Here is a 17,143-nt window from a genome sequence, read left to right as displayed (position 1 = left end):
ACTTATACACATACTAATTAGGGGAATGAGCACCAGGTGTGTGTGATTGACAAGACAAGACATGACAAGTGGAGTGTTGAGAATGGGATCGGCAGTAGCTAGTAAGCCGGTGACGACGAACGCCGAAACCTGCCCGAACAAGGAGGGGAGGCAGCCTCGGCGGAAGTCGTGACACCTACATAGAAGTTAAGTAAATTCTCAAAAACATCACGTCAACATCATAAAAAATATGCTGACCTAAAACTAAGCATAAGAAATTATGATTACATCATCATCATCATCAACATCAACATCATCATCAGCCCATGTAATGACATCCAAGACAATAAAGCTAGTTAGGACATTAATCCAAGGGTACAGTGAAATGTATAGAGGAGAAAGAGTTGGGTTAGTTTAATCTGATATGTATTTTAGTTTAATCTGATATGTACTTTAGTTTAATCTGATAGGTATTTTAGTTTAATCTGATATGTATTTTTTACACCCCCATAAGCACAATGATAGGAGATCAGTGCAAGAGCAATAAGGATTTTTAGGGGCATTATGATGGTGAAACTGAAACACAAGTGCCCCCAAAAGCCCTTCATTCTCCCTGCGGCGTTACATTTTAACTTCACTGGGCACCACTAGTTTGACTATTTATTCTGTCCCAACATAATCACAGTATCATACAAACAAACATAAAGTTGGGCTAATTGGTTTTAAGATGAGAGGGTGAGTCCCAGAAGCGGGACTTTGCGGGCCAGTTGGATTCTGATCAAACTCATCTCGCCCCCAAGATCCCGTGACTAAGATCACACTAAGGCCACTTGACATTCTCATACACATTAAAATTACTTCTAGATACAATATTACATCATCCTCAGCTTTTGTCCTGAGCTCATTTTCAAAGAGTGCAGTTTGTGTGTAGGCTATTGCATGACTGACATTGGGTTATGGTCTAGGGGGTTTGACTGGCTATAAAACAGACGACACACTTTCACTCACTGTTATTAAGAATGTGTCAGTGTCAGCCTGTTATAATCATTAGTTAATCTAGCTACATCCTACATGACCTACAATAAGATTGATTTCATAAGAACAAAGGCTTTACAGTAGCCTGGGAATTTTATACAAATTATGTGCTTATTGATTATGCAATCCTCATGATTTGAATCACTGTGCAATCCTTGAACATGTCCTTTCATAAACTACCCTCTTGATTAGCATCAATCTGACATTTCCTGTACAATAACTGGATTATAACGTGCACATTAATATGATATTGCTGCAATATAACCCTCTGTATAGAATGTAATACAACATGTTTTAATATACAGCTCTTTTGTGCATTTAGTGAATTCACTGGGCGTTAGTTGAGTCCCAGACAGTGTCTGGTTGTCCCTAGAGAGTTCAGGTACTCTCAGACACAATCTGTCTGCTACTATGAGAGCCCACCCCTTGAAAAGAACGGCACATTTAATACAACTCATCATGCAAACCTAATATCAAAACAATAGCATTATCTAAACATTCACAGACAAGTTTATCGTTCATTGTGCTATTCAAAATGATCAATAATATAGGCCTATCATTCTTAGATAATCGGACTGACAGCAATAAGAATTCCCCTCACACCTGCTTGTCCTCCCAGCCCTGGTAGACAGACGACATGACAGCCGCTCAGACCTCTCAAGCAAAACATCTTCCGTGTATCATGGATATAACATCGCTTGAAACTTACCCTGATAATATCAGACCAGTCAGCAGGGTAAGAAGGAACGACTGTCTGATTTGATCTGTTGTTGTTTCTTTAAGTATCCGTGCTCCTAGTGGTGAGCTCACCAGTGTCTGGCGGGTTTGACTCATTGCATTTAAATAAAATCTCGATACCAGCGCCTCAAACATTGCTTCATGGTCACGCCACGAGGTAAGAGAGGCCGTGAAGGGGGTGATGCAGTCTCACAAACAGCAATATGGCATTTATCCAAATATATTTGTTTTTGTTGTTAATTATAGGCTGTTGGAATTCAGAAAAACATTCTAGGGGGTTCGTATCAGTCAGAGATGGCGATGTCCTTCATTGTTTTCTGCAGCTATTGGGGGGTAAAGTTTGGCATATGCAAGGCCTACTGTAAATGGAATTATGACCACTTTTATTTTCTTAAAAGTATCATACAAATATTGAAACTGGGAAATGCTTTCCTAGAAATCCATGGAGCGTCACACTGGTTTGTGCGTTTATGGTGCCCAGAACAGGTCTCCGCGGGCGCCAAAAAGTTTTCAAAATAAGGCTAATGATGAATGGGTTTGAAAATGCAGATGAAATGGGATGTAACAAAAACAAATAATTGTGTTGTTTTAATGTAAAATTCTTACAAAAGTCCCCATGTCTCTCCAAAAATATGAATATATTGCGCAATTTAGCACACTAATTTAGGCAGTCGCAGCCAATATGTCACGTTTCACTCTGAAGGTAGCTACAATGTTACGTACACATTGTGAAGGGAAGATTGTATGGACGCATTTAAAACTTTAGCGTTTGCTGCCCCCTATTGATGCTAATGTAGTTCCACAAAATGTTTTAAAAGTCATGAATGCAGTCGAAGTGAAAATCAACACAAATTTCACTGTTGTGGCTAATCACGTTTTCTATTATAAATTATATTTCGAGTATAGAAATGAGACAGAGATTTTTATAGCAGAAATGCTATCGATAATCACTCAAAAGGCACGGACGGGGTTCGAACCCGCGATCTTCGGTTTACGAGACCGACGCCTTACCACTTGGCCACCGCGCCTGCGCTGGTTAGCGCATGAAAGAGTGTTCCATATCTCATGTAGGCGAAGTAGTATATATATTACACATAGCTACCTCGCGGCGGCTCTATGCAGTTAAATGTTTCATTTAGAAATTATTTTTTCATGGCTTGTGCCGTGTGCATGTTTTTTTAAATGTATAAATTATTTTTTCATGGCTTGTGCCGTGTGCATGTTTTTTTTTATGTACTACATTCAAACTATTTAAATTGGATATAGGTAATGTTTTGTTTAGGACAGTAGTAACAACATTTAAATTGAAAGGGGGTAGCTAGTTGGGCCCCTAACACTGCATGTCAAATATAATGGTTTTTAGCATAGGTCTACTTAAATTAACTGCTACTTTGAACGTGACATTTGGTGTGAGTAAAAACAAAGAATGAGGAAAATAAAATGTTTTGCATGAACCACAAGGGGAGGCTGTTACACTGCACTGTCTTGCAATACTAGCTAGTACACACACACACACACACACACACACAGTTGTTAATTTATTACAATTTATGCAATATACAGTTCAATTCAAATTATTATTCAAACAGTTTTTTACATTTAAATTACCCTTTAAATATGTGATATTCAATCAGGTTGTCTTTGTTGCAAAGACACATTTGTCACAACATTTTAAGAATGACCCAGCTAGTAATGTAAAATGAATGTACTTGCGAATGGCCAAACATTTATATATTTTTTAGGTGCAGTGAAATGTGTTGTTTTACAAGGTCTGCCATAGTATTACGGTGTCCTTGAATGCCTTGTTCAAGGGCACATTGACAGATGTTCCACCTTGTCGGCTCAGGTATTCGAACCAGCAACCTTCCGGTTACTGGCCCAACTTTAACACAAGTTTGTAAATTTCACCCATCCAAACTGTGTTCAAAATACTTATTGAGGAATGCAGAAACGACAAGAGGCCTAAGCAGAAATGCAACATAATCTGTAAAAAAAAAAAAAAAATGTTTTGTTAACGGCAGTGTGTGTTCTTAGAGGCACAGATGGTTTGGTCAGCTGAGTTACACCAGTTGTTTTACTGGGTCCTTTAATCTTCTCTGTCGGTGGGTTCTTTGACAGTGGGAGTGGGCTTCAGTCCTACAGCCTGGAGGGAGGAATAAACAAACACCTTTTGGAGGGAGAGAGAGAGAGAGAGAGAGAGAGAGAGAGAGAGAGAGAGAGAGAGAGAGAGAGAGAGAGAGAGAGAGAGAGAGAGAGAGAGAGGAGACAGACTGCTAGTGATGGGGGAGGGGAGAGAGGAGAAGGAGAGTCACGAGACAGGAAATGTAAGTGTGAGATGTATCCTTATTTTCAGACTGTTAATTGCAGAACATTGGGAACAGACGGACTAACATTCATATTAAATTGCCTTTCTAGGGGGGAAATGTTACATTGTTACTGAGGGTGTATCGTTACAGAAATACAAATCTGTATTTTAGAATATTGCAGATATATTTTAGTGTTATTTTTGAGTCTACTGGGAAAATGCATCCAGAAAAGGAAACTGGAGTTGAACTGCTGTACAGTTTTGATATGGATAGTCAGTACATTTGTATTGCCTCTACATTTAGTGATACAATATGCATGAGGCTGGTGGAGCTCTCACTGTCTTCTTCTTCTCCAAAACCTCAGAGAGAATTGCTTGCCTTAGGGCTTTCATTTGATCAGATATCCTAGGGGTTGTTTCAAAGGCTTTCCAAAATGAATAAGACTCATTACCATTGGGAATGAGTCAGTGTTGAAAACCCACAGATGTTGTGGATGAAACCTTGACCTGCTTATCCCTAATCATCAGTACCTAGAGACGAACAAAAGCTTGCTCTGTTTTATGTTAAACTATTCTGGAGGTTTGCTGCAGCTAACAATGTCTTTATTAAACTAGTTTTACCTTTTATGCTTATTTTTTATACTTAGTAAGTGTAGCAAGCAACTATACTTAGAGATATTTTAAAGCAAAAATGAAATCTAAAAGCACGCAATGAAAAAGTTGAGTTGTGTTTAGTTTGTCTTTGCTTGCTACATCACGGCACAGACATGGCCAACATAAACAGAACATCCACCACAGCTAATGAAGTCACAAATAGTTGTCATTGTTTCGGAAGTAACATGAGGAGAGTGATTTGAGAAGGACAATGGACATGCAATATGACATTATGCAATGTTCAGGACACAAATGGTTTGAATTACCTCTGCTCCTGTCATAGTGTCTAGAAATCACATACAGAATGTGACAGTCAAGATTAGTTGTGGATGGTGTCTATTGTTTGTTTCCATGCTCATTGTTTTGTTGAAGACTGAATTGTAGGTTGAGATTAAAAGTGACTGCAGCTGCTGGCTGCTACTTTGTCCTATGCTGATCATCGGTGGAATTTCATTGTGCATGGTTTATCTCAGGGTTCCAGGTTCTGTGGTCTGGGGACGGTGATAGGTGCAGGGCTGCCCAGTTAGTGAAATGAAGTGAAAACAACATAAACAGTAGGAGATTATTTGTTGGTTCACAGGAATTGTGAAATCCATAAATACAGGTTATACAGTGGTGAAGCGTGGAAAGTTATGGAATTTATGGATTACAATAATCATCAACCACAACCCAAAGCATTTCTATGAGGCCCAAATTATGATTCTTGAGCTAAAAAATACTATGGTGAACACAATTAGAATTGGTAACAAATCTGTAGCTCACTAACCAAATTCGGTATAAGAAAGTCACTTGTATAACGAGAATGGATCTTATTGTATACAGTCTGTGCAAGGTAGTAACTACCCACAGACGTCAATTCATTTGAGAGACGCTCTTATCCAGAGCAACTAACAGTAGTGAGCGCATACATTTTTGTAATGGTCCCCCCTGGGAATCAAACCCACAACCATGTCGTTGTAAGCGCTATGCTCTACCAACTGAGCCACACAGGACTCTCAGTCAACATCTATTCCACATTGGTTAAACGTAATTTCATTGAAATGACACGGAAACAACATTGATTCAACCAGTGTGTGCCCAGTGGGTAGAATCAACAAACATGAACACACAAGTTAGGCTATTCTTACTTTTCTCCTCTGCCAGGCCCTTATTATAAATGCCAAGCACATACACACACCAACATGCTATGTATCTGTCTGCCTATAACAGGGTTGGGCAGTCCTGGCCTATAACATCCAGAATATATTACACTCTCCAGTAGCCAGAGCTCAAGGTTCTGTCCAGAGTTCAGTTGGTACAGAAAATGAGGCTTTGGCCTTGGACAGCCTGATACGCACAGGAGGACATCCATCCTTCTAGCAGTCATTACCAGCCATATCCATTGTCCATTACACTTCTGTTGATAGGATTTTGTTCAGTGACTTTACCTGGGCTTTACTGACCAGTGCCCGTTATGGATGCAGAATGAAGACCGCAGAACATCTAGGCTTTATAGTAAAGAACAGGTATCGGAGGCATGGAGAACATTTGAAAGGGGAACATTTGAAATGACACTGAAAAAATGGTGCCTCTTGTGTTTGAATCTCTATGACAATAAATTGTAACCCTGAAGCTAAAATAGTATGGACTTTGTAATGTCATACAGCATTGATTTTGTGCTCAGAACAGCTCCGTAAATCTGTAAACAGAATCGTAAATCAATTCAGCTCTAAAACCCTGAGAGCTATTTCTTAGCCTGAAATTACATCATTATGAGGCATTTTTATTCATGTGGTGAAACACTAAGAAACTCACTTTCTCCCTCAGAGAATAAGACAACTATTTAATGTAGCTATCTTTTTAATAATGCGTTGCTCCTTGTTATAGACACACTGGCCAAACTGCTCTTTGATAAGCAGGGCTTGTTTTTCGGTTCATGAGGGGAAATATGGGAGTGAGTGTGTCCATGAAAACACAGTCGGCTTCAAATGAGAAATCCACCACTATGAAATATTACCTGATACACGCACAGAGTACTTGTAGTTTATTTTGTCCAAACTGAGGTCTTTGAGTGTTTGTCTCTGTGGTCATACAATGTAGATGTCTTCATTTGTGTATGTGGTGGGATAATGTTTGCTTTGCATTGTTGCAGTAGTGGATCCGTTTGAGGAGTCTCTCTGATGTAGTGATGACGTCATAGTCAGAGAATGTGCAGAGAATGCTGGGAGGTGGCAATACAAACACAATCAAACACAATATAGAGAGGACATTATGTTCCTAACACACCCATGCTATTTTGTAAAATGTGCATCTACTATAATAGTCACTCCCACCAGATGACAGATTTGTAGACTGTACTTTGGCTCTAGATTTTTTTTCTTCTCTAATCCATCTGTTCAGGTATAAATACAAAACATTTCAGGCAAAACTTTCTATCAAATTTCCTCTCTGTGAATATTTCCTCTCTGTAGGTCTGCGTTCGACTGGGGGAGCGTCAGAGAAAATCTGTAGGATAATAAGAAAAAATACATCCTTGTGATCATGACAACAAGATCTTTCTCCCCAAGCCAGGACTTGACTGCTCCAACATCTCACCCCTCCCGAACATGAATCCTGGCTCTCCTTGATACCACTGGCCAGCTGTTACATGTCTTTGAGTGTTGTAGCTCCTCTTCTTTCTGTTACAGTTGCTGGCCAATGTGCCCGAAGGAGTGAAAAACCCCCCACTGAAATCAAGAGAAAATCTGAAAGTAAAATGTATTTTAGTGTGGCGCAATCAAGGCAAATGCAAGTGGCAGGCGACAGCATGGATGTTTGTTGGGGTAGTGTGAATGGAAAATCGGTCATTGTGGGAAGGGTTTGCTGAATCTGACCCTGGCTGCTACAAGACAAGCAAGTGTGAAATTCAAATGAAAGGTAAGCAGCTGATAATGCTATACAACAAAGGCAATATCATCTCTCCCTCTTTTCCCCAGTGTTCTTTTCACTACTCTCATCTGCTTATACCTCTCAGTGGCTGTTGTGTGTTTTTTGGCATTTCGCAATCTTCACTATCCATTAAACACATGCTATCTTTGATCTAAAAATAATACAACTTCAGGTTTTATATGAAAGCGCAGCTATTTCCAGCACTCTCCTTGGCTAGAGAGTTTCTTTTTTTAACCAGACGGGATAAAACCAGACTGGATTGCAGAAGAGGACTCAGTTCAGCTTTCTTTGTTCAAAGCCACTTTTATTTTTGTAATTGTCACCCCTATGTCTCGCCACAAACTGTGATCATATCCGCTAATAGTAAGTGGGCTGTTTCTAATGTTTACCCAGCAATTAGCAGCAAATCACTCATGCCTGCGGGGTCTGTTGCTATAGTTACAATAGGATTCTGCGGACTATCATCTGGTCCTCGCATCCTCCAATGGGGTTGCAGTGAAGAAGCTGCAACATAAAGTAAAGATGCACATCTTTCAGCAACCCACTAGTAAGAAACAGAAACAGGTTCATGAGTATAAGAAAGTAGTCTAGACTGGCAAGCAGGCGACTGCGCCCAGTCATGGCGGACCAGAGAAATCAGAACCGACGACACACTCAGCAGGAGAGGCAGGTGAGAGCATCGACCATTTTCAGACTTAACTGGTTATTGTTTGAAGAAAGTACTTTACGGAACAAAAAAACTGTGACAGTAAACAAGATTAGCCTTCAAATCGAGTCTCCGACCATAAAAGAGGGAAAATAGTCCTATGAGTGGGGTGTCGGAATGGATGAAGAGCATTGTCGGGATGAAAGCAAAACAAAAATGTAGTCAAAGGTCTCTCAGAATTGTTTTTGTTTCAAATGGCGTGATCATAGAACTCCAGCTGAGCCCTTGTTTACTTACGATAGGTGTTGTGCTCTCGATTCGTACATCGAAAGAACGGAAGAACAACAAAGTTGGATCGGTTGGATCAAGCGTTTGTGTCTCTAATACCTTTGTTATCCGTAACATTTGTGACTGAGACTGTACGGGTGACAACAAATTGGCCTAGATCAATCAAAGTCCTCTAAATCTCATTACTCGGAACATCGGACAGAAAGATGTATTCAATAGGCTCTATTGAGGAGCTTTGAATTTGGCCTTCCACACATCAAAGGCCTCAGAGCTGAGATACATTTTTGTTTGGAATCGCTATGTTTTGGAGAAAATCTAGAAACGTCATCAGTGAATGTGCGGCGAGGTAAAGGACAGCGGCCAATGCTGCTTGTTTTGAGATGCCCCCCTATCGGGCGGCACATGAGCCTGTCGATATGGCGGTTTGATGTCAGTCAGAAAATAAGAACCCCCACAACAATCACAGAGGGGGCCGGGACGGAGAGACAAGAACAGAGTAAGAGAGGGGAGAAAGGAAAGAACCATCGACAGATGAACTCAGTTGTGATTAAAGATGGCGGCTGTGCATACCGCAGACTGCGTAGCGCGGGACGTGATCCATAGCAAGACAATCGGAGCAGTCTGCATTTCAGCACAACAAAAACAAGCACCGCGTAACAAGGTAAATTCAAATGGAGGTGGTAGTTTTGCTGTCTGCACAGCTTTGAACCTTTGACAGCGATGGCTGCTTTTGCTTTGTTTACCGCTCCATTTCTTCTTTTCGAACAGTTTAAATGTTTTCTTTCCCAGACGATCTTGTTACTGTTACGGGCCTCCTTGTTTGCCAAGGCAGAGCACATCAATTGTTTTGACTGCTTGAAGTGCATTCCAAACCCAAACTACTGGGCATAATGACAAGCTTTCATGCCTAATTTCATGTGCATTTGTCCAACCCAACAGATCTTGTATGATCAGAGGACTATCGCCATTGGGTGCATGGCCACCGCTGCATGTGACTTTAGGGTTCCATTCCATAACAAACAAAAAGCAGCCTGAATATGTAGTTATATGCATGTTTCGAAGAGTAGAAACTATAAGTAGTAATATAAACTCAAGACGGCAAATCGTTTAATCCTCTGTGCCTAATCCACTCTTGGGTTTGTTAGTCACGATATATTCAGCAATGACAAAGAACATCAGCAGGACTCCAGAATACATTTTCTGACAGTCTTTCGGTATTGCTCTTTCAAGACTTCCAAGCACTAAAAAAGCAGCATATCAATACACCAAAGAGACACTCTTTCTTTTAAGTCCCTTCTATTCAAGTAACTTAATTATTCTTAACCAAAGCTTGACCAAAGCTTGCACTGTGGTTCAAAGTATCCGCAGCTGAAAAACCCCTCAGCCGCTGAAAACATTTGTCTGTGTTTAATTTCATTGTTATCTTTTTATCTGTGTCTTGTTTCATACTTTTCTGATGAGAACTTTGAGACAAATACATATTTTTAATTGCGTTTGATCTTATGCATATTTCATTTTGTGAGTGACTTGAAAACGACTGGTTTTGAAACATGATACCGCCTTGTGTGTACAAATAAATAGAGCATGAATTTGAATGTATAGATGGGCTATTGTCAAGTGAAGAGGCCTCACCAGAGATAAGCCTATTTCAAGCAAGGCCTACGAGGGAGTGAAAATGCACATTGGCAGCCCTAACAAAAGGCATTAGAAAAGAAGAACTGTGGATGTATTAAGTTGTTAAGATTATTCTATGAAAGGAAGCTTGCGTCATTCAATTAGAATAGATGATTGCTGATTTTTTTTTTTTTTTTTTTTTATTGAAATCATTTTATATACTGTCATGAAAGACAGGAAACACACAACTCATTCTTATGAATGTGCTTTTTAATTCTTTGTCATTAGTTGTCATTGTCTGTATTTTAACCTCAAAACCCCAACATTTATTATGGCTTATCCTGATTCAGTCCAATGACAATGTAAACAAATTAATAACATGAAATTAAGGATTTATTCATGTTTATTAAGAAAAATGAAGGTGTACGCATTGTATGTATGCTTCGTCCATCCATCTCTGCATCTTAAAACTGTTCCTAGTGCAGTTAGAATGATGGCAATTACTATATTTACAGTAGTATTGAGTCAATGCCTATTTCGAAAGATGTCTCTACAGCCAAAAGTGGTTCTCCAGAGCAGTGTGAAAGGAAGTCAAAGGAACACCTGCAGGTCGCATTCTGTTCCCTCTCAATCTCAATCGGCCATTATGGCTGTCATTGCCTGTTTATTGAAAGCTTGAGTTGCATATTATTCAGTCACAGCCACTGAAATAGTTGGAACAGAACTTGAGCATTCTGAATGGGTACAGGAATTAGTGACATACAGCTGAGAGATCGGAATGTATTTTGTCTTCGTTCCTGCTGATCAGGATTTTGGAGTGATTGTCCAGCATGTCCTCAAAGGAACTTAGAAACTCCTAAATAAAAAGCAATGAATCAAGCAAGTAGGCATAAGCGTAAAGTACATGTACAAGTATCCTAAACTGTGTCGTAAATGCCATACACAAAATAGGAGTTTATGGCTATGTGTCTGGACTTTTGGCAAAGTGGTATAGCATGTTGGGTTGGCAAGCATCATGTAAGTAAAGATCCTATTCTCAATACTATCCACGTTTCTACAGCAATGAAAAATGTGTCACATACTGAAGTCATTTAGAGAAATAACTCCGCAGTCAGGAAATTATCCCAAAAGGGAGTGAAATTGCAAAAGGAAGGCATGCCCGTTTTTGCTTCATTACATTTCATAAGCTGTTATTTAAATGTATCTGGGATGTAACCTTTAACATAGTCACTGTGAAACATGCACATTGGTCGTTTTTTTCCCCCCTCACCAATGAGACTCTTTAAGCAAACACAGCTCTCAGATGTGCAAATGAGATAAAATGGGCAGGCCGTGGGAGAGCCCTGAGATCTATTTTGGATTTACAGGAACTGTGTCTGGAAAATGAAATGCTAAGCAATCTTAAGGAGAGGAGGTGAGGAGGAGGAGATGAAATTGAAATACCACTTGCTATGCAGAAAGCTCATTTCATTTCATCACGGTCTAAGACAGTGCATGAATTCCCTGCGTGGCCCAGCCCAGGCTCCATTCTTGTGTGATATAGCCCACTGGAGGGATGCCTGTAGAAGCATTTTCATCTGCTGTTGGAGAGCAGATGGCTGGGTCACAGACAATCGAGAACATGAAAGGCGCCTAGAGGCCTGGTTTAGGTTAACTTATCATCTTCGGCAGCTGTGAATTGCAGCACAGGAAATCAAGTACTTTATTAGACCATAGACCATAGGTGGCACATGTTTAAGCTGCTGTTAATTCAGATATGAAAAAATAAAGATGGAGTATTCCGTTCCGTGTGCCTGTTCGTTCTATTCACTTGTAACACAATTGATCTCAGTTCAGTGAATATCTGACTATGGGCTCAATTCAATCAAGCTCGCATTGCAGTAGCATAAACATGCTTTTCCACACTAGGTAGTCCCCCCCCCCCCCCCCCCCACAGGTAAATGCTTACAATTTTCAAAACAAAACTTGTAGTCTTTAGTGGAGAAAAAAACGATACAATTCTATGGAAGCTCTGATTGAATCCCAAGTTTTACTTGGATTTTACCACTAATGCTAAAAGGACTCATGTTAAATTATAACTTAATTCATAACACGTACTATGTTGACAGTGAAGCAGTAGGATGATTAATTGTTCATAAATATTATCTTGCAATAAAGCAGTATTGTATTTTGCATGCACAGCAACTTTGTAAACCTTGCACTTTGCACACCACATGCAAACAATATGTTGACAGTGTACCAACAGATAATACATATTACTTGGACCGGTACAATGAATTGAAGGATTCATCCATGAGTATAATATAAACATTGCATTATTATACCCAAGGGTTTGTCTCCTGGAAATTCAGAGAGGAAGACGAATTAAAGCATAGCTGAAACCAAGATATATTCCTCTGTATTGCATCACTTTGTATTGTTTCATGTGTACAGAAAAATCATCAACATTTGAGACAAATTAACACAGGGACTCAAAGGAAAATCCTTCTTATGTACAGTATATGTGTGATGAGGTGGTGTTGAAGGAGTCAGGCGCAGGAGGGTAAATCACAGAATAACAGGCTTTAATCTACAAAATACAGATTTACGCAGAAATGCGTCAAACACACTCCAGGGCACAAAACAGGTGCGCTGGAAAATACAAGGCACACAGGAAAATACTCCCGTCGATACAAAATACACGAGCTCCACCGAGCTCCACTAACCTCCACAATAAACAATCACCCACACAGACAAGGAAGCAGGGGAAACACTTATACAATGACTAATGAGGGAATAAGGACCAGGTGTGTGTGATTGAAGACAAGACAAATGGAGTGATGATAAATGGATCGGCAGTAGCTAGTAAGCCGGTGACGCCGAACGCCGAAACCTGCCCGAACAAGGAGGGGAGGCAGCCTCGGCGGGAGTCGTGACAGTACCCCCCCCCCTTGACCCCGGCCTCGGGGACGGCCAGGAGGACGCGGAGCAGGGTGAGCCGGATGGCAACGGTGGAAATCCTGTAACATGGAGGGATCGAAGATATCCCTCACCAGGACCCAGCACCGTTCCTCCGGACCATACCCCTCCCACTCCACGAGGTACTGAAGGCCCCCCACCCGACGCCTCGATTCCAGGATGGAACGGACAGAGTACGCCGGGGCCCCCTCGATGTCCAGAGGAGGTGGAGGGACCTCCCGCACTTCAGACTCCTGGAGTGGACCAGCTACCACCGGCCTGAGGACAGACACATGAAAGGAGGGGTTAATACGGTAATCAGGGGGAAGTAATAACCTATAAGTGACCTCGTTGACTCTCCTCAGGACTTTGAACGGCCCCACAAACCGCGGGCTCAACTTCCGGCAGGGCAGGCGGAGGGGCAGATTCCGGGTCGAGAGCCAGACCCGATCCCCCGGTACAAAGACGGGGGCCTCACTGCGGTGGCGGTCAGCGTTGGCCTTCTGATGACGCACAGCGCTTTGGAGGTGAACGTGGGCAGCATCCCACGTCTCCTCCGTGCGCCGAAACCAGTCATCCACCGCAGGAGCCTCGGTCTGGCTCTGGTGCCATGGTGCCAGAACCGGTTGGTAACATAGAACACACTGGAAAGGCGTTAGGTTAGTGGAGGAGTGGCGGAGAGAGTTCTGGGCATATTCTGCCCATGGCAAGAACACCGACCACTCCCCCGGCCGGTCCTGGCAGTAGGACCGCAGGAACCTACCCACGTCCTGATTTACCTGTTCCACCTGCCCATTACTCTCGGGGTGGAACCCAGATGTCAGACTGACCGAGACCCCCAGACGTTCCATGAACGCCTTCCAGACCTTGGACGTGAACTGGGGACCTCGGTCAGACACTATATCCTCTGGTACCCCGTAGTGCCGGAATACGTGTGTAAACAGGGCCTCCGCAGTTTGCAGAGCCGTGGGGAGACCGGGCAGAGGAAGGAGGCGGCAGGCTTTAGAAAAGCAGTCCACAACGACCAGGATGGTGGTGTTACCTTGGGAGAGGGGAAGATCAGTTAGAAAATCAACACTTAGATGAGACCATGGTCGTTATGGAACTGGTAAAGGTTGTAACTTACCAGCTGGGAGGTGCCTAGGTGCCTTACTCTGGGAGCACACTGAGCAGGAGGAGACATACACCCTCACATCCTTAGCCAAGGTAGGGCACCAGTATTTTCCGGTCAGGCAGCGCACTGTACGGCCGATACCTGGGTGACCAGAGGAGGGTGACGTGTGTGCCCAGTAGATCAGATGATCACGGATAAGAGCAGGCACGTACTGTAGCCCATCTGGACACTGAGGTGGAGAGGGATCCGTGCATAATGCCTGCTCTATATCCGCGTCCATCGCCCATACTACCAGCGCCACAATGCAGGAGGCCGGCAGTATGGGGGTGTTGTCGCTGGGCCTGTCCTCTGTGTCATACAGCCGGGACAGTGCGTCTGCCTTCACGTTATTCGTACCCGGGATGTATGATAGAGTGAAGTCAAACTGGGTGAAGAATAGGGCCCACCTGGCCTGGCGAGGATTCAGCCTCCTCGTTGCCCGGATGTACTCCAGGTTACGGTGGTCCGCCCAGACGAAGAAAGGGTGTTTTGCCACCTCGAGCCAATGCATCCACACGGTCAAGGCTCGGACAACAGCCAACAGCTTCCGATCACCAGCGCCGTAATTCTGCTCCGCCGGGCTGAGCTTCTTCGAGAAGAACGCACAGGGGCAGAGCTCAGGTGGCGTACCCGAGCGTTGAGACAGGAAAGCTCCTATCCCAACCTCGGACGCATCCACCTCCACTACGAACGGTAGTGATGAATCGGGGTGGGCCAGTACTGGGGCTGAGGTGAACAGACCCCGCAGTTTGCTGAAGGCCAGGTCAGCCTCAGCAGACCAGCGGAGCCGGGAAGGCCCACCCTTCAACAGGGAGGTAATGGGAGCTGTGACCTTGCCAAAGCCCCGGATAAACCTCCGATAGTAGTTGGCAAAGCCAAGGAAGCGCTGCACCTCCTTAACCGTGGTTGGAGTCGGCCAATTACGCACGGCTGAAATGCGATCTCCCTCCATCTCCACACCTGAAGTGGAAATGCGGTATCCAAGGAAGGAGACGGACTGCTGGAAAAACATACACTTTTCTGCCTTAGTATAAAAGGTCATTCGCCAACAGTCGGGCCAGCACCTTGCGAACCAGGGACACATGCTCGGCGTGCATAGCGGAATAAACCAGGATGTCATCGATGTAGACCACTACACCGCGACCAAGCATGTCCCGAAACACCTCGTTCACAAAGGACTGGAAAACTGAGGGAGCATTCATCAAACCATAGGGCATCACCAGGTATTCATGATGCCCTGTGGTATGCTGAATGCTGTCTTCCACTCATCTCCCTCTCGGATACGCACCAGGTTGTACACACTCCTGAGATCTAATTTGGTGAAGAAGCGCGCCCCATGCATTGATTCAATCACTGAAGGAATGAGGGGGAGAGGATAACTAAATCTGTTCAGTGGTCGATAATCAATGCACGGGCGCAGACCTCCGTCCTTCTTCTTCACAAAGAAGAAACTCGAGGAGGTGGGTGAAGTGGAGGGACGTATATACCCCTGGCGCAGGGACTCTGTGACATATGTTTTCATAGCCACCGTTTCAGCCTGTGACAGGGGGTATATATGACTCCTGGGAGGTACAGCGTCTACCCGGAGGTTTATTGCACAATCCCCGCCCGATGAGGTGGTAATTTAGTCGCCTGCGTTTTAGAAAACGCTTGCACCAGATCGAGGTATTCAGGGGGAATGCGCACGGTGGAGGTACTGTCTGGACTTTCCACCGTGGTTGCACCAATGGAAACACCTAGACACCTACCCTGACACTCTCGTGACCACCCTGTGAGAACCCTCTGCGGCCATGAGAAGGTGGGGTTGTGGAGTGCTAGCCAAGGGATACCTAATACCACAGGGAAAGCAGGAGACTCAATAATGGAAAAAGTAACCTGCTCAAAATGAGTCTCCTGGGTAATCATGGTGACTGGTGCAGTAACTTCCTTAACCAACCCGGACCCTAATGGTCCACTATCAAGTGCTCTGATGGGGCGTGGAATGGATAGGGGAATCAATGGAATGCCTATACGGTGTGCGAATGCCCTGTCCATAAAGTTCTCAGCTGCGCCTGAATCGACTAGCACCTTACACTGGGGAACTACCATGTACTCAGGAAAGGAGATGTGTATTTTACAGTGCACAGCTGAGGGCTCTGAACGAGTGTGGGTGTTCAATACCTGGGGTGATTCGAGAGTGCCCTGCCTGCCGCCTCCAAACCCAGAAGAGCGTTGACGAAAACGTGTGGTGAAATGTCCCTTCGCGCCACCAATGTGGCACTGGCGCTGTCGTCCTCCGCTCTCTCGGCTAGCGGTTCCCCCCATCTCCATCGGTTCTGGATCCGAGTCGGCCGGGATGGAAACAGGCAGACCTCCTCCAGGATGTCCTCTGGTTGCCAGCAGATTGTCCAAACGAATGGCCATGTCCACCAGTTGCGAGAAGGACAACATGGTGTCACGGCAGGCTAGCTCCTGTCGGACGTCCTCTCGCAGATGGCACCGGAAATGGTCGATCAGGGCCTCCTCGTTCCACCCGGACCCAGCTGCCAGAGTTTGAAACTCCAATGCGAAGACCTGCGCAGTCCTCGTCCCCTGCCTCAGGTGGACCAGCCGCTCGCCCGCCTCTCGACCCTCGGGTGGGTGATCGAAGACCGCCCGGAAGAGGCAAGCGAACTCCCCGTAGTTCTCCAACGCGGCTCCTCCTTTGTTCCACACCGCGTTGGCCCACTCCAGAGCTTTCCCCGAGAGGTAGGGGACGAGGGCGGACACCTTCTCCCACTCCGATGGGACCGGCCGTATGCTGGAGAAGTAGAGCTCCAGTTGGAGAAGGAATCCTTGGCACAGCGCCGCTGTCCCGTCGAACTCCCGTGGTCGGGATATCTGGATCCCTCCGGGTGCTGGGGTGTAG

General features: G+C 44.1%; 1 protein-coding gene across 1 annotated transcript in view; it reads left to right on the top strand.

Annotated features, from left to right (window-relative positions):
* The first annotated feature begins 7,125 nt into the window (after positions 1 to 7,125).
* Positions 7,126 to 17,143, top strand: part of LOC311147747 (axin-1-like) — a 54,285-nt gene continuing 44,267 nt past the window's right edge. The window contains exon 1 of the mRNA XM_084184519.1: positions 7,126 to 7,606. The gene's annotated coding sequence lies outside the window, so the exon portion shown is untranslated. The remainder of the gene's footprint in view (positions 7,607 to 17,143) is intronic.

The sequence above is a fragment of the Coregonus lavaretus genome (genome assembly GCF_964263955.1).
Source record: "Coregonus lavaretus genome assembly, chromosome: 2".
Taxonomy (NCBI): Eukaryota; Metazoa; Chordata; class Actinopteri; order Salmoniformes; family Salmonidae; genus Coregonus; species Coregonus lavaretus.
Note: the sequence above shows the minus strand (reverse complement) of the source record. Positions and strands in the feature narration are given on the sequence as shown.